This window comes from Rana temporaria, chromosome 3 (assembly GCF_905171775.1).
Source record: "Rana temporaria chromosome 3, aRanTem1.1, whole genome shotgun sequence".
NCBI lineage: Eukaryota > Metazoa > Chordata > Amphibia > Anura > Ranidae > Rana > Rana temporaria.
The window spans coordinates 389,102,944-389,126,855 of NC_053491.1; the positions used below are offsets into that span (position 1 = coordinate 389,102,944).

General features: G+C 41.8%; 1 long non-coding RNA gene across 4 annotated transcripts in view; it reads left to right on the plus strand.

The window, feature by feature from the left end:
* The window catches only part of LOC120932923, a 77,985-nt gene that overhangs the window by 8,277 nt on the left and 45,796 nt on the right, over positions 1–23,912 (plus strand). The gene's annotated exons all lie outside the window — the stretch shown is intronic.

The window sequence follows — 23,912 nt, forward strand, 5'->3', positions numbered from 1 at the left end:
AACTTTTTTTAACACCAACATTTTTCTTATCATAACAAAAAAAATCATGAAAATGATCAACTTTTTTTTAACGCCAACATTTTTTTTATCATAAAAAAAAAAAAATCATGAACATGATCAACTTTTTTTAACACCAACATTTTTCTTATCATAAAAAATAAAATCATGAAAATTATCAACTTTTTTTAACACCAACATTTTTTTTATCATAAAAAAACAAAAAAAAAATCATGAAAATGATCAACTTTTTTTAACACCAACATTTTTTTAATCATATATATTTTTTTAGGTGGAACTCCGCCTTTGTTACAAATGTGACATTGCAGCAGGGTAATGATCAAAAAAAGCTCTGCAAACAGTATTTTATATTACCCCATTTGTTTCTTTAGGTCTGTTTAGACTTTTGAAGTATCCTTTTTACCAATTTAGCCACATTGGGGGTCAGTCTCCAACTGTCTACAGTTAATTGTAGAAAGTTCACGTAGAGATCTGGTACTTTTCTACAGTTCACAAATGACAACAGGAAAACTTTTTGCACTGACAACTGTAGGAACTTCAATACTTTTTATTTACATGAAAAAACAGAGCTAAATCGTTTCTCATTAATAGTTACGAAATGTATTTTTTTTGCTGCCCCCGTATTAAATATTAAGCCATAAAGTATAAAGTTAGCGTTACCCTTTAAAGGTTTTACTGTTAGAAAATCAGGAATATAGAGAGCAGCATTAACACTAAATTTACCAAAATAATATAAAAGGATCCTACATACTTACAAGCTCGGCACTGACATTTTAGGAGATTTTTTTCTACTCTTTGTTCACCACAAACACCTGATTAACCTGGGTTAATGGAAATTTTTTATTTTTCTTTCTTTTCAATTCACCTGAACTTAACTGGGCGTTTCAAGTAAACTCAGGCGGAGGATATTATGAATTGTTTGCACTGGATTCAATTATGGAAAGTCATTTTATGTAACTAAACAAGCATGAACAATGTGCTAGAATATTATATCAAGTTATATTAAATAAGACCTCATAGATTTGAATTTTAACTATACCCAGAGCAATCTTTACTTTTTTACACTCCATGCACAAATGCTATTCTACAAAATGTGTTTGTGTGTCCCAAGTGAAACTGGCCATTGCTAGAGAAATGAGCAAAATTGGTATTTTTTCATCATTTTGGAGAATGCATTGTAATTAATTTAGATTTAGATATAGGTAATATATATCTATAATCCTTAGAACCTGTGTCCCTATTGATGGAATGCATATAATAATAATAATAATAATAATAATATATATATATATATATATATATATATGTTTTATATTTATTTATTTTATATATATATATATATATATATATATATATATATATATATATATATATATATAGAGAGAGAGAGAGAGAGAGAGAGATGTTAGATAGATGGATATATAGATAGATATATCTCTATATATCTATATATATAGATCTATATATATATATATATATATATATATATATATATATATATAGATATAGAGAGAGATGGATATACTGATAGATATATCTCTATATATCTATATTTATATATCTCTATCTATCTATCTATCTATCTATCTATCTATCTATCTATCTATCTATCTATATATATATATATATATATATATATATATATAGAGAGAGAGAGAGAGAGAGAGCGGTTAGATAGATGGATATACAGATAGATAGATATAGCTATATAGATATATCTCTATATATATATATATATATATATATATGTATATATATAGATACAGATATATATTTATATATATATAGATATATATGTAAGACATATATATATATATATATATATATATATATATATATATATATATATATAGAGAGAGAGAGAGAGAGAGAGAGAGAGAGAGAGAGAGAGAGAGAGAGAGAGAGAGAGAGAGAGAGAGAGAGAGAGAGAGAGAGAGAGAGAGAGAGAGAGAGAGTTTATCACAGTGTCCACATTGTTTCAGTGCGCTTGTAATCAAAATGGATACTTTTTATCTAAAACATCATCAGAGCACTCATACAGAGGATTAAAAAATCTTTTGACATGGGAAACACTGTTTTTTTTTTTGTTTTTTTTACTAAAACTGGAGAGTACAAAATCTGGTGTAGCTCTGCATAGCAACCAATTAGCTTCCATTTTTTTTTTTGTCAATGCTTAACCTGCTGAGTGGTATTCCTGACTGTGGCTCGGGGTGAATTTTTCATACCAAAAGCGGTAACCCCGTGCCAAACTCGGGATTGCATCGCAGGATCCATGTAGAGGTTACCTACCTTGTCCCCTGGATCCTGCAATGTTTCCCCGCTGTGATCTGTGAGCCGCCGCGTCTCGCTCGATTCACAGTGCCGAGATCCGTTCCCTGCGAGGGACGGAGTTCGGCGCCAAATTCAAAAAGTAAAAAACAGTATAGATACAGTATACTGTAATCTTACAGATTACAGTAATGTATCAAATAATTACACATCCACTTTATCCCTAGTGGTCAGTCCAGTGTCCTGCATGTAGTTTTATATTATAAATACTGTTCTTTCTGCCTGGAAACTGGAGATTGTCCATAGCAACCAAAAAGTGTCCCGTTACATCAAAAGTGATTTTAGAGCAGCTAGAAAACAGCGATAATAAATTAGAATCACTTGCAGAATTGAGGGATAGCAATTTGTGGGGAAATTCGTCATCAAACACTGAAAGTAATGTCAGCGACAATTCTGCAACTGAGCAAAATTCTGTGTTTTTGATTTAAAAACATTATTGAATATTTTTTTTATTATTATATTATTATTTGTTATAATTATTTATAGTTATTTATTATATTATATTTAATGATTTTGTGTTTAAAATTTTATCATACCCGGGATGTCTACTAGACAGATTTTAGTGAGTTATTCCTAAGTATTACAGGCCTACAGTATAAAACGCCAAATTTCCATGCAAAACAATTGTACCGCTTTTAGCATCAAAAAATCTGCCAGGGAGGTTGATTGAACAAACAGAAGTTAGAAGCTGATTGGCTACAATGCACAGTCGCACCAGATCATGCACTCTATAGTTTTAGTTAAACAACCACAGTATGTTTTTGCACAGTGAAGATCACTGGATAAACAATCGCTCAGACTAGTTGCTCATCAGACTTGAATAGTGTAGTGCAGCGAGATCGCATACTGAAATGCACAAGGAAATTGGAGACTAAAGTGGAACCTCGGATTGCGAGTAATGCGGTTAACGAGCGTTTCGAAATACGAGCACTGTATTTAAAAAAATCCTGACTCAGTTTGCGAGTGTTGTCTTGCAAAATGAGCAGGTTTCAAGCCAAAGCGGTGTGCAGTACCGCGTTTGGCCTGAGGTGGGGGGGCACCGGAGCCGAGCAGAGCCGAGTGGAGCCGTTCGGAAATGTTTGGAAAACCTCGGAAATACTCCGTTGCCAAGCCTTTCCAAGGTTTTCCGAGTTCAGCCGAGCTGTCCTCTGGAATTTCCATGTGTGTCCGAGACTCTCCAGCTCCCTCCCACCTCTGGCCACATGCGGTATTGCATGCTATTGAAGTTTGTTTCCATTGATTTCTATTGGGGAAACTCGCATTGATATGCGAGTACTTTGGATTACGAGCATTCGAAAAAAAATTAATATATTTCAGCTTACCAGTCCTTAGGCCCCCTGTTTACACAAGATTCGCCACGCAATTATAGATCACACTAAAAGAGTGGCAAAACACGTAATGCGCTTAGAGTGCCATTCATTTTTAATGGCATCCCAACGTGGTTAGAAGACACAAGATATGCTGTGTGTTTTGTCACGTGAAAAACATGATACAACCGCACCGAGATGCACACTCTAAAAATGTGCAACGCTCCACACGCAAAGAGGTACGGGTGTTTCTTCGGCGCATTTGTCCTGCATTGAGCAGCCCACTCAAGTGAATGGCCAGACGTATGTGTAATGTGTGAATGCGCTACAAATCATGCAAAAAAAAAGCCCTGGGGTGAGGACAGTGAGGGACCCCTGGGGTGAGGACAGAGAGGGGGCCCTGGGATGAGGACAGTGAGGGACCCCTTTTTGTCCCCTCCCTATGCAAAAACAGATCTGAGATAACCAGCACGGTTCTTGCAGTGTAAGATCTCTCCTTCCTGGCTCCTCCTCCTGTCTGTGTACATCGGATCCGAGGAGGAGGTTCCTTAGTGAGTCTGTGTTATGTGCAGAATCAGAGGGGAGAGATACCAGTGTACCAGTGCCCGTGCACCCTGCAAGAGATGTGGGGAAGGTGTCCTGAGTGGCTGACACTAGCGAGGCCCTGTCAGGCCAGTTAACAGAGCTCAGTGCTGGAACAGGCACTGAGCTCTGGGATCAGCACAGATTCCTTGGGACGGAGGTACTCTCAGGGGGCCCCCTACTGGCCCCGGGCCCTCGGGCAGTGCCCAAGTTCCCTAATGGTCACTCTGCCCCTGGACACGCAACCTCTGGGGAGTTGTGCCATGTCACAAGAGGTTGCAGGTAGAGAGAGGAAGGGGAAAATAACTTACAGTGGAATCACCTAGGTGACTCCATCAAAAGTGGGTGTGGGTAACTGTCAAAACTAGTTTCCCCCCTCCCAAAAAACAAACAAAAAAAAACCTCTCAAAATGTTAGAGGAGGGGAGGATTTTTAAACGTGGAGCTTCCAATAAGGGCAAAGTTACATTTTAGTTTTCTTTTTTCAGGGTTTTCTTCCTTTTATTCCCACCTGCTGATCCTGCCAGTGGTGACCTTTATGTTCAAGGGTGACAATGCCCACTCACTGTACTGTGTCTATGAAAAATCAGCATTATCACCCTAGGACACGACTACAGAATACCTTTTCCTCTCCCCTTCACCATAACAGAGGCAGGGAAGGGGGAGTAGAGGCTCTATAGTCCACATAGATAGCTGGGAACCTAACTAATTACATTTTCCCACCTCTGATGTTATAGTTATTATTGAACTGTTAATTGAACTGACCTAAATTTTAGGTGCCCAAAAATGGGCGGTTCCTTTGCCCTGTGCAATTTAGGATCCAATATTTTCAGTCTTGGCAATGAACACTGAGCACCTTGTAGTGGAAGATATATTCCATGTAAGTGAATATTCCATGTCGGTGACATAATCTTCAACACAGCCTGCAGATATGATTTTCACTTGTTTTTCATTGCTTCAAAAAAGCTCCTGATTGTGAAACCAGTGACGGCCCATCCATTAGAGGGGGAAAGGGCACTGCCCCCCATCCGTGCATCCAGCCCCCTAATCTACATGCAGGGTGCCGTACGCATGAATTCCAATGGGGGGAGCATTTTTTTTTTAAGCACGCGATTAGCGCTAGAGGCTAAAATAGGCGTCAAAAAAGGGTGGGCTTGGGGCGCAGAGCACTGAGCTCAGAGCCCATCCAGTTGTGTGAAAATAGCGAATGCATATTCACTATTCTTACACTGATTCTCCTGCCAGCCAATCAGGAAGCAATCTTATTGGCCAAGGAAGAGAGGTTAGGAGATACAAGGCCGGAGGAGACGCATGGCCGGGGGAGAAGCAGGGGAAGACCGACCGACCCACCAGCTGCCACAGTCAGACTCCAGGGATGGCTCACCATCCAGCACTCTCCGGCTTGGACAGGGAAGAGAGGAGATCAGAGTCATCCTGGGCTAAAGTAAGGAGGCCAACTGTCTCACACAGGGATGTGTGTGAGTGTGTTCCCCGCATTCATGTCTGTCTCCCGGGTGTGGGGGGGCATTGGTTTGCCGCCCCCCCCGAATTACCGAGCACCAGCCGACACTGCGTGTAACGCTGATGGATGTGCAATACAGTGCTCAAGCAAAGCCCAACATTTTACCGGATTAGCTTAGATCAGACTAAGTGAGGCCATTTGTGAAACAGTTCTATGAAACACTATCAAGTTAACATCATTTGCTAAATAAAATAAACAAAATCTATTTCAGAAAAATAACCTATGAAAAAAAGCTGAAAAGTAACCAAACTGTTAGTATGCCAAACCAAATCACTTTGGATGCCTGCCTTGCCATACATGTACCCCGACTAAGTTCCCTTCACACTGCGAAACCAACATCAGCATTTCATGTATCTGAGTGCATAGTTTAGATCTCAGTAACATTCGCCATATTTATAAAATTGCCAACGTTACATTCGCTGGCACTGATCCCTTCTAAACATTCAATATTTTCAAATAGGGAAACATTGATTCTTTTGGAAAACTTAACTTGATGCTTTACCATTGTACAAATCCACGTTCACTGCACATTAGATGCAATGGGGTCTATTTACTAAAACTTGAGAGTGAAAAATCTGGTGCAGCTGTTCATGGTAGCTAATCAGCTTGTTCAATGAAGCTTTGACAATAAACCCTGGAAGCTGATTGGTTTCTATGCAGAGCTGCACCAGATTTTGCACTCTCCAGTTTTAGTAAATCAACCCCAGTACTACTAAAGAATGCAATAGTGATGTAGGGGCCAGCAAAGGAACCACTGCACCCAACAGAGCATGCGGTGCCTACTTTATAGGCATCATTCATATGTAACATGGGTGTAACAATTTGAATTATCAATAGGTGAGGAACAACATTTCCTGCCTTAAAGATCAGTAAGTAGATACAGTTTTTAATTCCTAAAAATTGTCTCCCCCTCAATGATATGTATATATGATGTGCATGCGCATGTCCTCAGATGCAGATTTTGTGAGATTGATCTTAATGCAGTGTTTATGCACCTGTGTGAATGCTTCCATTTAAGACAATACAGCTGCATTCAGATCTGTAGATAAAGAGCAGTTTTAAATGTGTTTTTTTTTATGGTCGTGTGAATGAGGCCATACTCAAACCTTGTTTTTGAATGAAAAAAAACAACAACATACAACAGAGATAGAAATGGATTAGAATCCATGTCAGTTTTTATTGCTATCTGTGCCCCCTTTAAAGCGGTTGTAAACCCTCATCTCCTCTCCTCTCCTAACTATTAACATTTTCTTAAAGACAGTGTACCGCTTTGTGCAGTCTCTTTCTTCTACTATGCCGGCGCCATTGTTGTTTTGGTCTTCCGCATCTGCTGTAGGGATAACTTCCGCCCACAGTTGATAACGATTGCTGTAATCCCGCGCGTGCGCACTACGGCAAATATTCAAGCCTCTTCTTCGTTTCCGGGTTACTATGGAAACGAAGAGAAGCTCTACACAGCGTTTGTCTTGCGCCGTCTGTCTCCTTCAAACCTTGTGACGTAGGAGTCACAAGGTAAACATCCATGAGCCTCTGGGGGGGAGGAAATGTCACCGCAAACCATCGCGCGATGTCGGGGCTGACGTCAACAGCAGGAAATGACGCAGCCCCGACATAAACAGAGATTTGGCCAGCAGCGTCTTGGCTTGCCGGTTTACCGATCAGACGGCGCATGCGCGGAATGATGTCACCACTCGGGATATCGGCGATATACAGAGAAGGAAGTGAAGGAAGGAAGAGAGCGGATATTAAGATGCCTGGATAAACAGAAAGACTAAAATTTAGGTATACAACCGCTTTAAGGAAATTCCCCCTCTCTATTTGTCCTGTGTACTGTTGTCATTGAAAGTGAAAGGAAAATAAAATTACAAATTTTGGTTTGTCCCCTGAAAAGTAATTGGGGGGACATCTTCCAATGGGGACACAAGTTCTGGTGGCCCCCAAGGGATTATCTTAATTTTTTAGGGATTTCCTCTCACTTCCTGTTTGGTCATGGGACAGAAAGTGAAGGGAAATCTCTGCAATGGGATATAAATGGCAAAACAAATGTGACAGGGGGTTTAACCCTCCCTTATCCAAAATGAAAAAAAAAAAAAGTTTTGCCTATAGTTCTAATTTACTAAATCAACCCCAGCATCTCCTACACTTTCTCCACCATAATATGGAGAGGCCCTGTGGACTACCGGGCCCCTTAGAGATCAGGGGGGGTTTTGGGTGCTGATGAAAAAAAAAATGAAAAAAATATATATATAAAAAAAAGGGGGGGATGCCATCCGGGGGCCCTGGGGACCACCGGGCCCCTTACAGGTGTACTGCCTGTACCCCCCTGATGGTGTCCCTATATGTCATTAAACTGCAGATACTTATTTAAAATGGCAGCACACTGACTAATTTAGTATTAAACTAAAACTTTAACTAGACCCCATTGGAACTGGATCATATACAGTATCTCATAAAAGTGAGTACACCCCTCACATTTGTGTAAATATTATTTTATATCTTTTTATGTGACAACACTGAAGAAATTACACTTTGATACAATGTAAAGTAGTGAGTGTACAGCTTGCATAACAGTGTAAATTTGTTGTCCTCTCAAAATAACTCAACACACAGTCATTAATGTCTAAACCACTGGCAACAAAAGTGAGTACACCCCTAAGTGAAAATGTCCAAATTGGGCCCAATTAGCCCCGGTGTCATGTGACTCGTTATGCCGCGTACACACAATCGGTTTGTCTGATGAAAACGGTCTGATGGACCGTTTTCATCAGACTAAACCGATCGTGTGTGGGCCCCATCAATTATTTATCCATTGGTTAAAAAATTAGGAACTTGTTTTAAAATTATCTGATGGATAAAAAACCGATAGAAAAAAACGATCGTCTGTAGGCACGTCCATCGGTTAAAAATCCATGCATGCTCAGAATCAAGTCGACGCATGCTTGGAAGCATTGAACTGGTGTGTAGGCACGACTGATCATCAGTCAGCTTCATCGGATAACTGATGGAAAAATCCATCAGACCGTTTTCATCGGATGGACCGATCGTGTGTACAGGGCATTAGTGTTTCAAGGTCTCAGGTGTGAATGGGGAGCAGGTGTGTTACATTTGGTGTTATCGCTCTAACTCTCTCATACTGGTCACTGGAAGTTCAACATGGCATCTCATGGCAAAGAACTCTCTGAGGATCTAAAAAAAAGAATTGTTGCTCTACATAAAGATGTCCTAGGCTATAAGAAGATTACCAAGACCCTGAAACTGAGCTGCAGCGCAATAGCCAAGACCATACAGCAGTTTAACAAGACAGGTTCCACTCAGAACAGGCCTCGCCATGGTCAACCAAAGAAGTTGAGTGCACATGCTCAGCGTAATATCCAGAGGTTGTCTTTGGGAAATAGACGTATGAGTGCTGCCAGCATTGCTGTTGAGGTTAAAGGTGTGTGTGTGTGGGGGGGTCAGACTGTCAGTGCTCAGACCATACGCGGCACACTGCATCAAATTGGTCTGCATGGCTGTCGAAGGAAGGCTCTGCTAAAGATAATGCACAAGAAAGCCCACAATAGTTTTCTGAAGACAAGCAGACTAAGGACATGGATGACTGGAACCATGTTCTGTGGTCTGATGAGACCAAGATAAACTTATTTGGTTCAGATGGTGTCAAGCGTGTGTGGCGGCAACCAGGTGAGGAGTACAAAGACAAGTGTCTTGCCTACAGTCAATCATGGTGGTGGGAGTGTCGTGGTCTGCGGCTGTATGAGTGCTACCGGCACTGGAGCGCTACAGTTCATTAAGGGAACCATGAATGCCAACATGTACTGTGACATACTGAAGCAGAGGATGATTCCCTCCCTTCAGAGACTGGGCCGCAGGGCAGTATTCCAACATGATAACGACCCCAAATACACCTCCAAGATGACCACTGCCTTGCTAAAGAAGTTGAGGGTAAAGGTGATGGATTGGCCAAGCATGTCTCCAGACCTAAACCCTATTGAGCATCTGTGGTGCATCCTCAAACGGAAGGTGGAGGAGCACAAGGTCTCTAACATCCACCAGCTCCATGATGTCGCCATGGAGGAGTGGAAGAGGACTCCAGTGGCAACCTGTGAAGCTCTAGTGAACTCCATGCCCAAGAGGGTTAAGGCAGTGCTGGAAAATAATGGTGGCCACACAAAATATTGTCACTTTGGGCCAAATTTGGACATTTTCACTTAGGGGTGTACTCACTTTTGTTGTCAGTGGTTTAGACATTAATGGCTGTGTGTTGAGTTATTTTGAGGGGACAGCAAATTTACACTGTTATACAAGCTGTACACTCACTACTTTACATTGTAGCAAAGTGTAATTTCTTCAGTGTTGTCACATGAAAAGATATAATAAAATATTTACAAAAATGTGAGGGGTGTACTCACTTTTGTGAGATACTGTATATATATATATATATGTTATATATATATATATATATATATATATATATATATATATATATATGTATTGACCTCTATTTAGTGAACTGCTGCACTCTTAGTGACAGATTCTCTGCAGGCAGTGGTTGTTTTAATTGCAGAGGATAAAATGTCTTGTTAGGCCTCGTACTCACGACCAAACATGTCTGCTGAAACTGGTCCGCGGACCAGTTTCAGCGGACATGTTCGTTCGTGTGTAGGCAGTAACGTACAGAATTCCAGCAAACAATCGTCGGCCAGACCGTTTTCCAACGAACAACTGTTTCCTGGTCTTGCTTTAAAACAGTCTGCTGGAATCGTGTCCGTCAGACATGTTCGGTCGTCTGTACACAAAAGCAGCGTACAAAAACCCCGCGCATGCTCAGTCCAAATGAGGAGACGGGAGCGCTCGTTCAGGTAAAACTCGCGTTTCTTTGGGATATGGCACATTCGTCATTAGAAACCTTTTATTCTAGCAAGAGAACAATGTCTTAAAAAGGCGCACTAAACCACATTTTAAAGCCTCGTTTTATTAATTCTTCTCTTGCTAGAATAACCCCGTTCTCTTGCTGATGCAATTTCAATAGAGTTGTCCCATACTGAAATGTCACATTTCTTGCTTGTGATGTAATCCTTTAATAATGTTTTCTATGCCAGACGTGTGTTTTGGTTGGTGGTCCTCCATAATTTAGAGTAGTCATTTTTGTAAAGGAATGTGCATTTTTTTAATTTCTTTTTTTGTTTCTAGTTATGTCACCATTTAAACTTTTTTTTTTTTACATGTTTTTTTAAATTTTTTTTTTTTTTGTTGGTGTTTCATTAGAGAATATTAAACCATGTTGGCACACCAAATGTCCCCCCCCCCCCCCAAGGAGTGTGTCCTTTGTAAATTACCCATTGTATATTTATTAAAGGTTTGCTGCCTAATAATCCCCACAGTATATCAAACAATAGACATGTTTTCAAATGAAAGCAAAAGGCCTTTTATTCAGGCAAATGTCATCACAAAAAATAAAAGAACAGCAGCACTAGAATAGATAGCAAACTATATGCAAACTTGCATTTCCAACATGGTGAAGGATAAACTTCCAAGCCTCAGGAGCCAAACACAAAAATATGAAGCAGCAGCACACAAACAAAGGAACCCAAACTGTGGTAGTACAAACAAGATGTCCTTTATGTGGAAGGAAATGGAAGGCAGAAAATCAACGTTTCCTCCTCTTTCCAGCCTTCCCTCCAGGCAGCCTTCCAGCGGATCGAACACGGGGTCTTGCAGGTGGGGTTGATGTGGCAGCAGGAGGATGGTGTTCCGCAAGCCGGGCCGGGTCACATAGCCCAGTGTCTGGGGTCAGCAGGCCCCTCTGCATCCACCAAAGGACCTGGTTCATCAGGGCCTTTGCCAGTCTTCTCTGGTCCTCCTCCCCTTCATTTAAATCATGGGCCAATGAGGCACTGAAGGCCTCTGTGGGGTTGAGGGGGGCCCTCATGATGGCGCTTGCCTCCTGGATCATGCGGAGGCTTGCCTCCTCCACAGGCCTCAACTGCCTCCTTCGGCCTGATGGCCTCACCTGGGGGGGAGAAGACTGGCTGGTGGTGGTTCTCCTGGCCGGGTGGACCTGCTGCAGGCCACTGGGCCCAGCCTCCTCCTGGCTGCCACTGACCCCGGCCTCCTCCTGGCTGCCACTGACCCCGGCCTCCTCCTGGCTGCCACTGACCCCGGCCTCCTCCTGGCTGCCACTGACCCCGGCCTCCTCCTGGCTGACAGACACCTGAGGATCTGCCACCTCCTGGCTGATCTCTTCTTCCTGTGTGGAAAAAAAAAGAATTTTTTTACAATTTCGCTAAATAAAACCACACTCATTTTCATGTTTTTCGTTCAGTATTTTCTGTTCATTATTACTTGAATACACTCTACTTCTGACCCCTGCAGTTGTCATCCCTGACACCTATTTGTCTGTACACCTTTTTGTTTGCTTTTTTCCAGCTTGGTTTTTTTTTTACAATATCTAATCATTAATCCACCAAGAATTATTTACGCCATAAATATAGAGGAAACTACTATACCTCCTCATCGAAGGGTGGCAGATCTGCATCTCTGTCAGCCAGGCCCTCTTCCTCCGACTCTGCAGGGCTGTGGTCATCTGGGGAATGTCCGCTGGAAGGTAGCATGGAGGAAAGGTTGGAAGAAAGACTGGACATCGTTTTCCTGCCTTCCATTTCGTCCCGCAAAAAAGCCATCTGTTTATAATACCACAGTTTGGGTTCCTTTGCTTGTCTTGCTGCTGCTCCCGATTTTTTGATTTTATTAGCTTTGTATGCTCTCCTGTATGTGCTTCTGAGGTTGGCAAGTTTATCCTTCACCATGCTGGCAGTGCATCCTGGCACCCAAGTTTGCATATAATTTGCTAGCTCTTCTAGTGCTGCCGCTCGTACCTCTTTATTGCAATATAACGAGTGTTTTGAATTCCACAGGATGGGCGTGTCCTGGTATTTTTGAAGTAAGGCCTCTATAGATTCCTTGCTTTGTAGGAGGTCCATTGCAATTTTTGCAAAATTATATTTCTTTTTGAGTCTAGATTACAAAAACATAAACCACAGAAAAATAAATATTCCAAAGGATCAGCGTTGACCTTGATCTAATATGTGTCTTCAAATTTATTACCTATATCTAATTCCAAACACAGTCTCTCTTGTTTAAACAATGATTGGCAGCTCGGCCGCATTGCTTGTACCAAACATTGATTTGCTAGATGCAGAGCCATTGTTCACATTGCAGTAAATATTTTAAATATATTAAATTAAACAATGCTTACAAATGACAGTTTTCATCTAGGCACTCTTTCATGTGTAAATCTCATACCCCTGACAATGGATGACATAAAAGACACTTCCTAATGACCTCTGTACAACCAACACTTGAACAATACTTTGCCTGATCTGAATACACCATTCAAAAACTTGTCAATGAGGTACAGCATTGTTCACATCTCTATTTTGTGAGGTGTCCAAAAGCATTTGGATACCAAAATAACATTGTGGTACCCCATAGACAGAATAGCTTAAAAAGGGTGCAACCAACAGCCCAAACCCCCATCCCATGTGTCTACATTTTCAAGGCCTCTGCTGATCACATTTTTAATTTCCTTACCTTCCTGTCTCTCGCTCCTCGTTTCTCACGCTCGCCTAATTACCGCGTAAGATGCGTAATCACGGCGTAAACCTTTTAAACACTCCGCGTATTTATGAAACCCCGCCCTCGTCACCTTTGCGAGGCCCCTAATCAATGAGTTTAGGAAATATGGCGTTAACTGTGTATGTTCTGGATGCGCTCGAAGATTCTCCGCGTAACGGACGTAAACACGTTGTTTGCATTCTCTACACTCCGCGTATGTATTAAACGCCGCCCTCTTCTCCGCCCATGGCGTAAGAATTCATCTTTTCCACGCCCATAATCTCTGTGGGAAAGGAAAGATGGCGATGTCACACGAGCGGGCACGATGCTCTCATGCCACAAGTGAAGGGACAGAGGCAGGGACGTCCCGATCAAGGAAAAGAAGATATAAAGCCACTAATATGCGGTTCCAGGAAATGGTGGAGTTAGTTTACATCATGCGAAAAAAGGACTATGATGGTGAATTAGGGCCATACAAGACCCCTAACCGCCGAAAGGCACATATTATGGACAAGGTGGCGAGGAGAATGCAGAGGATGTTTGGGATCACCAGGTCCAAGGAACAGCTGAGGAAACGCTGGTCAGACTTAAAATTGAGGGAGCCACATCAGATGAAGAAAATACTTAAAATTCTGCGTAAAAGTAAGTAAATATATATTGGGGTTGGGGGGGGGGGGGGTGGTGATTGTCTGCAATAATGTGTTGCCATGTATATTTCACCATCTGCCTCCTTGGCCTGCTTGTAATTTTAAAGACATGTTGTTCTTTATTTTTTAGAACATAAATAACTACATATTTACAAACAGTGTTCTTAGTAAACAACGTAACATCACATAGTTTATCAGAAAGGCTCGGTTATTCCAGGAACAACACACCTGGACATGGCTCACTGGCCAAAAACTTTGTTTGTAAACATTGTGTAAAAGCTAGTTCTAGAAATAATATGGTAATAAAGCAGATGTTTTCACATCTGCAATGCAGAGCACCTGTGTCTCCCCAAATCAAAAATGGGTTTTGGTAGGGTCTCCAGAAATACAGTTTAGGGGGGACATCCATGTGTGTCACTTTGCTAAAAAGGGGCAGGATCAGAGCTTGCCATATAGAAGTAATTGCAAAATGTAGGTTTGGTGAAAGATAAAAGTAACTAAATGAAAGCATCTTCTAAGCAATGTGTGCGATTTATGCTCTCCAATATCTGTGTGCTGATGAGTCTACATTTTTTTTGGTTTATTTCAGGGGAAAGAAGTCGCCAGCATTTGGAGGAGGCAGAGAGGGCCAGACAAGGCCAAAATCTGCCATCTCAACATGTGGAGGAGGAGGAGGATGTGGAAGGAGAAGAGGATGTGGAAGGAGAGGAGGATGTGGAAGGAGAGGAGGATGTGGAAGGAGAGGAGGATGTGGAAGGAGAGGAGAATGTGGAAGGAGAAGAGGATGTGGAAGGAGAGGAGGATGTGGAAGGAGAGGAGGATGTGGAAGGAGAGGAGGAAGGAAGAAAGGAGGAAGGAAGAGAGGAGGAAGAAGTAATTTTGGACTTAGAAGTCATAGCAGATGAAGGGCAAGTGGCGGAAGAACAATTTGGCGAATTGAAAGAAGGTGGATTGATGGATGAAGGAGGAGTCCAAGATGATGGGGAAGTGGTGGAAGAAGGAGGAGTGATTGAAGATGATGGGGAGGTGGTGGAAGAAGGAGGAGTGATAGAAGATGTCGAAGAGGTGGAAAGGAGAAGCCCATCAGGTCAGTGTCACCCTAGCTTGATTCAAAAAAACATATGTAGATAGGCCTCATTGAAAAATAATATTGTAAATGCCATTTTTTTTTTTTGTTTTAGGGGAGGAGGATGGTGTGCCAATATTTTCACGTGCAAGTGCTGCTATAATTATTCAGCAGGTAATGGAGTGCAGCACTGAAATGCACAATATGCGTGAAAGGATGTTTCTCATGGAACAGAATGTAACAAATGTCCTTTTGGAATGCAGCACGGAAATGGACAATATGCGGCAAAGAATGATGGTCATCGAATCTAATTTTAAGAACATTATTGACATGATGGGCCGTGTCAAAGACTGAAACACCCCCCGCCCATCCCCCGCCCCCACAAACATTTTTACAGTTTGAATAATGAATACGCCAAAATTTGAAGATACACACACAGTGTGCCAACATGTGCTATCTGCCATCACAGAATATCTAATGTCTGTGCTTTGTGGGTCCAACCCCCTCCTCCATCCTCAAGTAGTTGAGAGGAAGGGTTTGCTCCCACAAAACACAGACATTGATCACCCATGATGTCAGATAGCACATGTGGCCATTTGTCTGTTGAACCAATGACATTTGGCGAGTTTGCACTGAATGTGTGTATCTTCCAATTTTGGCGTGTTCCAGTGTGAAAGCACACCATGACTGACTGCTGTTGTGAGTTTTTATATTTTTGGAATTGGATTTTGTTACTTTTTGACCATGTTGAACATTTTGGGATACTATAAAGTTTAGACCATAAAGAATAAACAACGCCAAAAATTTTAAAAAATATATATATAGAATTATAAATCTCTCTAATCACTGAATTTAGTGAAGTAGAGATTTGACTCCAAATTCTCACCTAAAAATTTTCTTTTAGAAAAACACACCAAAAACAAAAAAAATGGTTAAAAAATTATTGTTTTTTGTGCCTAAAAAATATGGCCAAAAAAAAATTTAAGGCGGTAAACACCCCACCAAATATAATCTATATATATATATATATGTAAACAATAAATCTAACTATATTTGAGTAAAAAAAAAGTGAACTTGTTAATAAATGTATAATCTGCATAATATTTTTGGTTGAATTACCTGAAAAAAAAAAAAAAGTTTAAAAAATTTTTGAAGACTCCTAAGTACAAAAGCAGGGAGTAATGAAAAAAATATAAAATTATTTTTGGGGTCATGAACAAGCAAAAATTAAAAAAACTTGACCTCAACATTTACAAATGGAGTTGCTTCTTATTTCTAGACTCAATACCCTGTTTGTAGATGAGTGAATACTGTGCAAAATGTGGTTAGTTACTAAAAGTGGAGAAATCAATTATGCATTACAATTGAAGAAGTTAGTTAGAGAACCAGGAAGACAGAAAAAGAGAAAAAGCATTAATGACAAACAACTGTATAAAGTCCAATGGTCTAATTATTTATTATTTTTTAGAATATTCCTTTCTTTGGGGGCCGAATTAGAAAGAAATATGATCTGGCATAGCAATGGCCCCCCGACCCATGAAGTACTCAACATATTTGTCGCGTACCTCACGAGCTGATTGGGGGGCCAAGCCAGCGCGACCAGTGTCCAGCCCGGGAAGGGGATCTGAGGGTAGTCTTGCCTCAGAACCGATGTCGGGTAGGTACGTCTGGGAGTGCCTGCGTAAAAAGTTGTGCAAAATGCAGCAGGCAAATACAACGGTGTCCAATTTATATTCCGCCAGATGTATCGATGTCCTGAACAGGCGGAACCGGTTGGTGAGTATCCCAAAGGCATTCTCGACTACCCTCCGAGCCCTGGCCAACCGAAAATTAAACACACTCCTCTCTGAGGTGAGGGTCCTCTGGGGAAAAGGCCGCATGAGGTGAGGACCAAGCCCGAAAGCCTCGTCCGCTAGGAACACAAACGGAAGTCCTTCCACATTATCTTCATCTGGTGGCAATGCCAGACCACCAGCTTGGAGACGATCATAGAAATCAGTCCGTGCGAACACTCCCCCATCAGACATCCGGCCGTTCTTCCCCACGTCCACATATAGAAACTCATACTGTGCCGACACCACCGCCATCAACACAATACTATGATAACCCTTGTAATTATAATAGTAGGACCCCGAGTGGGGGTGGGGGCACAATGCGGACGTGTTTCCCATCTATTGCTCCACCGCAGTTTGGAAAATCACACCGCTGGGCAAATTGGGAAGCCACAGACTGCCATTCCTGTGGTGTGGAGGGTAGCTGTGGGGACAAACAAAATTAGAGATTTAGTACTTTGTAACAAATACATCCTACAAGCATCCTTGTGACAGTTCACAGTATTAAAATTGCATTAGAAAAATGTGCATGGAGAATTTGGGAAATGAAATATATAGGGCCACTTCATTAAGAGACTCCACAGCCCTCTGATGGGGACAATAAAAGTTTGAAGGGGGGGACACAAAAACCAAAAAGTCCTGTTTGAAAAAATGGCAAGGTGGGTTTGTCCCTAGGATAGCATGCTGGACAGGTTAATATTGGGTAAGGGACAAATATGCAGGTAGGCCAAGAATAAAACATGTAAAGCTGATATCAACATGCATAGGGAGAAAAGGTAACGTTAGTTAAACACACAGCATATCTGGGAAAATAAAAATAAAGTTAGTTGGCCACATTATTAGAGCCAGGAAACTTACCTTAATATACTCCTCATGCATAACTTTGATGATGGCAGCACACGTGTCCGGTATGATGACCCCAAGCGCCTGCGGAGAGATGCCTGTCGAGAACTTGAGGTCCTGCAGGCTCCTCCCAGTCGCCAGGTACCGCAACGTGGCAATAAGCCTCTGCTCGGCCGTGATGGCTTGGCGCATCACAGTGTCCTGCCTCGTGATATAGGGGGACAGAAGATCCAGCAGACGGTTGAATACGGGGTCCGTCATGCGGAGAAAATTCCTAAAGTCATTAGGATTATTCTCCTGGAGTTCCCTAAGCAGAGGCATATGTGAGAACTGGTCACGCTGGCGCAACCAATTCTTGGTCCAGAAACGCCTCCGCCCCCTGTTTCTGGCCAAAGTACTGGACAAATGAACATATCCAGCAGCCATCCCATAAACAGCACCAACTCGCGAAAATTGACGCTGCTGCTCCATCATGGCTTCAAACCGGCCGGCTGGTCAGTCAAGAACACACTGAAACAGAAAGCACTCGCAAATCCAGCACTACCTGCGACAAACGCGTGACAAACAGATACGAGCGCACAGGATGCAACTGCTAAAGCAGAAACAACCTGCTTGCCTATAGCCGAATGACAACTACGTTACCGCAAGCACACGCACTGAACCCGTGAATACACGCTGTCAAAGCCTGGAGACCGAGAAGCGCGAATCAGCTCTAACCAAACCTTCACTAACACGAGCAAACACGTAACTAGCAAAAGAGGAACAGAGGGCGGCGCCATTAACTTTGGTCTTCCCCTTTATAGTGACGTCGTACGTAGTTTACGTGCACGCGTTCCGGTACGACGGGAATTTGGTCCGCTGGTGTGTACACGCCAGCGGATCAAAACACAAATCAGCCTTGTACGCCGGAAACTGTCGGGCAGACAGTTTCCAGCGCACAGATCCGGTCGTGAGTACAAGGCCTCAAAGCCATATGCCACGACGAGGCACTTGGGAGAGAAGAAAGAGAGAATTGAAAAGTTGCTTTGGTCCACAGCGCCTGGGCTGTCATTTCTCCGAGTTATTCTCTCACGCTAGACAAGGGGAAATTTACAAGGCATTTGCAGATGGGTGCACTCTGCCAGTTTTTTTTTTTTTTTTTTAACTGGGGTATCCGCAGAACTTTATGGGGGCCCTTCTTTGTTATGTGTCTGTCTGTCTGTCCGCCCCGAAGCTGCAGTTTTATCAGCTGCTTTTCTCAACAAGGGCACTTTCAAACCAGCAAAGGCTCTGCCAATTTTAAAATTTCATGGTCGGTTTTCAAAAGACGTTCTTGCTGACCTACTTTAGAAGCTTTTCTCAGAGGAAAGTAAGGTTGTTTTATTCACCCTTTTTAACATTTCATTTAATTCCTTTTATTTGTCCTAATACTCTTCCGGCAATAGACTTCTGTATTTTTACTTTTTTTTTACATGATATTTATGTGTGTGTAAATATATATATATGCAGAAATATAGTCATGGTCAAAAATATTGGCACCCCTGTATTTCTGTCAGATAATGCACCACTTCTCTCAGAATATTGTTGGAATAACAAAAGTTTAGGCATTCTCATGTTTATTTCTTTTGTTTGTATTGGTATGACACAAAAAGTGGAGAAACGAAAAGCCAAATCTGACACATTCCACACAAAGCTCCAAAAATTTACTGGACAAAATTGTAAAGCCTCGTACACACGACCAAGTTTCTCGGCAAAAACCAGCAAGAAACTTGCTGGGAGATATTTTTTTTGCCGAGGAAACCGGTCGTGTGTACATTTTCGTCGAGGAAACTGTCGAGAAACTCGACGAGCCAAAATGTTCTCTATTTCCTTGACGGGAATGGAGAAAATTGGCTTGTCGAGTTCCTCGACAGCCTAACAAGGAACTCGACGAGCAAAACGATGTGTTTCGCCCGTCGAGTTTCTCGGTCGTGTGTACGAGGCTTTAGAAATAATTGAATTCCAAGTTTGTGATGCTCCTGTAATTTGTAATTAAACTCAATTGTATCAATTATCAGGTGCTGACAATATAGAAATCACACTGGGAACCAGTTAAAATTGTGAAAAATGTACTTTTTGTTGTGTGTCTGTGTGTGCTACACTGAGCATGGGGAAGAGAAAAAGCAGCAAAGAAATGTCTGATGCCGCGTACACACAATCATTTTTCGGCATGAGAAAAACGTTGTTTTTCAAAAACGTTGTTTTTCAAAAACGTCGTTTTTCAAAAACGTCGTTTTTCAAAAACGTCATTTAAAATGATCGTGTGTGGGCTTCACATCATTTTTCAGGTTCTGAAAAACGACAAAAAAAAAAAAAATTCGAACATGCTACATTTTTTAACAACGTTTTAAACGATGTTGTTTTTCGGGTTGTAAAAAATTATCGTGTGTGGTCTAAAACTACGTAAAATACCACGCATGCTCAGAAGCAAGTTATGAGACGGGAGTGCTCGTTCAGGTAAAACTACCGTTCATAATGGAGTAAGCAGATTCATCACGCTGTAACAGACAAAAAAGCGCGAATCGTCTTTTACTAACGCGGAATCAGCTAAAGCAGCCCAAAGGCGAATGGAACTTCCCCTTTATAGTGCCGTCGTACGTGTTGTAGGTCACCGCGCTTTGCTAGAGCATTTTTTTAAAACGATGGTGTGTAGGCAACGGCGTTTTAATGATGAAGTTGGGAAAACTTCATTTTTTCAACATGCTGAAAAACAACTTTTTTTTCATGCTGAAAAATGATCGTGTGTACACGGCATGAGGGTTTGAGAACAAAAATGATGGTAAAGCATGGACAATCTCAAGGTTACAAGTCCATCTCCAGAGATCCAAATGTATCCACTGTGTGCAACATTGTCAAAAGGTTTACAGCTCATGGCACTGTAGCTAATCTCCCTGGACGTGGACGAAAGAGAAAAATTGATCAAAGATTGCAACAAAGGATTGTTTGAATAGTGGATGAAGAACCTTCATCAACATCCAGAATAATTCAACCTTTAGGCACAGGGTACAACTGTGTCAGCTTGCACTATACATCGCCATCTGATTAAAACGAATGCTATGGCACTGCTGACACAGAAACATAAAAAAGCCAGATTTAAGTTTGCCAAACCTTACCTGACGAAACAAAATTACAGCTTTTTGGTAAAGCTCATCATTCTACTGTTTTCCAAAAAATACCTTTAACCTGCCTAGCGGTATTCCCGAGTGTGGCTCGGGGTGAGATTTTTGTGCTACTATCGGTAACCCCAAGCCACACTCGGGATTGCCTCGCTGGATGCTGGAAAATGTTACTTACCTTTTCCCTGGGATCCAGCGATGTATTTCCGCAGTGCACGGCGGCCGGATGTTCCGCCCGGTGCCCTGCATGTAGATCAGGAGGTCGGGCGCATGGATGGGGGGGCGGTGCCCCTGCGCCCCTAATAGACAGGCCGCCACTGGTTCCTACAGTCACACATGGAGGAGGTTCACTGATGTTTTGGGGTCGATATGCTGCTTCAGGCACTGGATGTCTTAACAGTGTGCATGGCATTATGAAATCTGAAGACTACCAAAGAATTCTGGGGTGCAATGTAGGACCCAGTGTCAGAAAGTTGGGTCTCCATCAGAGGTCATGGGTCTCACAGTAGGACTATGACCCAAAGCACACGTCAAAAAGCACCCAGAAATGATTTAAGACAAAGCGCTAGAGAGTACTCAACTGGCAAGCAATGAGTCCAGATCAAAATCTCCAAAATCTCATAGAGCACCCGTGGAGAGATCTCAAACGAGCAAATGGGAAAAGAAACCTTTCCAATCTGAGAGACCTGGAGCAGTTGGCAAAAAAAGAGTGGTTCAAAATTCCAGTAGAGAAGTGTGGGAAACACATTGATGGTTACAGGAAGTGATTGATTTCAGTTATTTTTTCCAAGGGGTGCTACCAGATATTAAATTGAGGGTGGCAATAATTTTTTTATCTACTTTTTTGTGTCATACCAATACAAACAAATAAAATCCCTAAACATTTGTAACTGCAAAAAATTTCTGGGCGAAATGGTGCATTATCTAACAGAAATGCAGGGGTGCCAATATTTTTGGCCATGACTGTATATATGCATTAGTTTTCTTTTTTCAGTTTTGTTTTTTCTATTTTCATCTGGTGATCCAGCCAGTAAGACTGTTGTTTTTCAAAAGAACAAGCTCTCCTGCAGTTACAGGGATTAGACAAACCATTTAACCATGGCAGGGATGACAATGACCAGCTTTTATTTATGTAAAACCTTTATGCCAAAAGGAAAAAAAAAAAAACTGCCGCTGCAACTGCTTATAAAGTGGGTGGGTTTAGGCTACTATTTGTTAGTGTATTTGGATCTGCTAGTCCATCTAACACTCTCCTCACCCAGACTGACAGTGCTGTTGTTTGCTGTGCCTCCTGTGCTCCTTCATACAGAGTGGTGCACTATAATACAGGCGGTGTGTTACTGGTCAGATCACCAGGTGAAAATGGGGGAAAAGGCCTAAAAGAAAAACAATACATCTAATGATTGGTAAACAGCAATATATTACATTTTTGTTTTTGGGTTTTTATACCGCTTTACTAGTATTTACATTTGGACACAGGTGAAAATTTGCTTAAGGAGGTGCCCTAAAGTCTAAAACCAAAGCTTTTTTTCCAGTTTTAAAGTGGTGAGGGGTTACAACCACTGTCTGGTTTTTATAGGTTGCCCAAACCAGCTGGATGGTGACCAAGCAGATTTTTTTTACAGTTTGGAGTAATTGTAGAGGTACTGGGCACTTGGGGCCAGATTCACAGATACACCGGCGTACTTTCAAATTTGTTGCGTCGTATCTTTAGTTTGAATTCTCAAACCAAGATACGACGGCTTCTGGCTTCGATCCGACAGGTGTACGGCTTCGTACGCCTTCGGATTGTAGGTGCAATACTTCGGCGCCCGCTGGGTTGAGTTTGAGTCGTTTTCCGCTTCGGGTATGCTAATTAGCTTTTTCCGGCGATTCGCGAAGGTACGCGCGGCCGTCGCATTCTCTTACGTCGTCGCTAGTCGGCTTTTCCTGGCGTATAGTTAAAGCTGTTCTTTTGTGGCGTATAGATAGACTTGCCATGTTAAAGTATGGCCGTCGTTCCCGCGTCGAATTTTAAATATTTTTTTTTTGTGTAAGTCGTCCGTGAATAGTAAAGGACGTAACGCACGTCGAAGTTCAAAAAATGACGTCGGTGCGACGTCATTTCGCGCAAAGCACGGCGAGAAATTTCAAAACGGAGCATGCGCATTTCAATTGGCGCGGGGACGCGCTTCATTTAAATGAATCACGCCCCCTACCCGCCCAATTTGAAATACGCGCCGAGAAATACACTACGCCGCCATAACTTACGGCGCAAAATCTTCCTGGATTCGAAATTCCGCCAGGTAAGATACGGCGGCGTAGCGTATCTCTGATATGCTGCGCCAGGGCAATTCTTTATGAATCTGGCCCTTGGTTTTTATACGATTTTAAGCTTTGCTTTACAAATAATTATGTATACAGGGTACCCGCATGATACAGAATTCACTGAGCACTATGGGTTTTCTAAAAAGAAACATCACAGCAGAAGCGGTTTGCTTTCACTGTCTCGCTAATTAAAACCCCATACAGTACAAGCAATAAGAGGGAGAGAGGAAAAATTTCAAGTTATTATTCTCTTGTTTTAAGATATAATATGAATCAAAGTTTTGTGCAGAATATTTCACTGTGTACTCCCCATGCTAAAAAGATAAATTCTTTATAAATTCTACATACTGCTCCAACAGCCCTGCCCAATGAAAGTGCACGTGTGTTGAATTTTGAGGCATGCTCATTGGAGAGGCATACCTGTGAACTTATTAAAAGTTGGGAAAGTGGCAGTATTGTAGCCAATGAAGTTTAATTGAGGCGCGATTATTGCTAAAAAACAAACAAAAAAAAAACTGGCTTTTTTGGCTAATAATGCGAAGAGCAAAAAGCAGAAAATTCCTGCTGTTACCACTATTAGACAGTAATAGGCCTCGTACACACAACCGTTTTCCTCGACAGAATCCATCAAGAAACTTGGCGGCAGAGCTTTTTTGCCGAGGAAAACGGTCGTGTGTATGTTTTTCGTCGAGAAAACTGTTGTGGCTCTCGACGAG